The sequence below is a fragment of the Rhinoraja longicauda genome, chromosome 41 (assembly GCF_053455715.1).
Source record: "Rhinoraja longicauda isolate Sanriku21f chromosome 41, sRhiLon1.1, whole genome shotgun sequence".
Lineage (NCBI taxonomy): Eukaryota > Metazoa > Chordata > Chondrichthyes > Rajiformes > Arhynchobatidae > Rhinoraja > Rhinoraja longicauda.
Window position 1 is genome coordinate 14,636,589 of NC_135993.1, and position 1,549 is coordinate 14,638,137.

Here is a 1,549-nt window from a genome sequence, read left to right on the forward strand (position 1 = left end):
CAGACTAGACCGTCTGAGACCCACGAACCAATAAATATACCTTCCCGAAATACCTGGCTCCTTGCCTTTATCGACGCGCTACATTGGTGACCTCAACGTGATCAGCGGAGCTCGTATACGGGTCTCCGCTCACGGTGCCCGGGGAGTTCGTGCCCTCGTTGCCGGGGCGAGAGGAACCGCCCTCATCCACCCTACATCGCCTCCGAGAGCGAGTTGGCAAGCTCGCACCCGTGCCGACGTCCCGCCATGGGACATTCCGCCCTTACGTGCCATCGGCCCTCCAGGACTGCGCCCTTTGTTTTCCTGCGCCGTGACGCCCACCAGGCGCCACTCCAGAGGCCGTATGAAGGCCCGTACCGGGTGCTGGAGCACGGACAGACAACCTTTGTTTTGGACATGGGGGGCCGGCCGGAGGCCGTGTCAATTGACCGCCTGAAGCCGGCCCACTTAGACATCGACCAACCGGTGCGGGTGGCCCAGCCTCGGCCACGAGGTCGCCCCCCTTTGCGGGTCCCACCGCCTGTCCCTCCAACTGTGCCTCCGCCGGCCCCTCTGTCGACCGATTACCGTACGCGGTCAGGTCGGGTTGTGCGACCACCAGTTGCTTTTCGTGCTTCCGGATCTGGGGGGGGGGGGGGGTACTGTGGCGGCTCCCAAAGGTCGGGCCATACTACTACCGACCCCTCGGCACGGGAATGACCAGTCCCGGGAGGCGGTCCTGGACTCAGGAATATAAGGACAAGGTTTGGCGCCAAGCCATTCCGGCAGAATAGACCCGTCTGAGACCCACGAACCAATAAATATACCTTCCCGAAATACCTGGCTCCTTGCCTTTATCGACGCGCTACAATACCTTAATTGGTACATGTGACAATAAAAGATCTTTGACACCTTTATTGTGTATCCGTACACTGTGCATGGCTCGATTGTGATCACGTATTGTCTTTCGGTTAATAGCTTAGCAGGCAACAAATGTTTTTCACTGTACCTCGGTACACGTGGCAATAAACTGAACTGAACTTAATCTATTTGGACGGATGGGTATATGGGGTAGATTTGGAGGGGCACGGGCCAAACGCAGGGAAATGTGATGGCCTCGGTTAGGAACAGGTCGGCATGGACAACTAGTTCGAATTAGAACGAGCCCATGTTCTTCCTGCCTGCCTGCCTGCCTGCCTGCCTGCCTGCCTGCCTGCCTGCCTGCCTGCCTGCCTGCCTGCCTGCCTGCCTGCCTGCCTGCCTGCCTGCCTGCCTGCCTGCCTGCCCTGCCTGCCTGCCTGCCTGCCTGCCTGCCTGCCTGCCTGCCTGCCTGCCTGCCTGCCTGCCTGCCTGCCTGCCTGCCTGCCTGCCTGCCTGCCTGCCTGCCTGCCTGCCTGCCTGCCTGCCTGCCTGCCTGCCTGCCTGCCTGCCTGCCTGCCTGCCTGCCTGCCTGCCTGCCTGCCTGCCTGCCTGCCTGCCTGCCTGCCTGCCTGCCTGCCTGCCTGCCTGCCTGCCTGCCTGCCTGCCTGCTGCCTGCCTGCCTGCCTGCCTGCCTGCCTGCCTGCCTGCC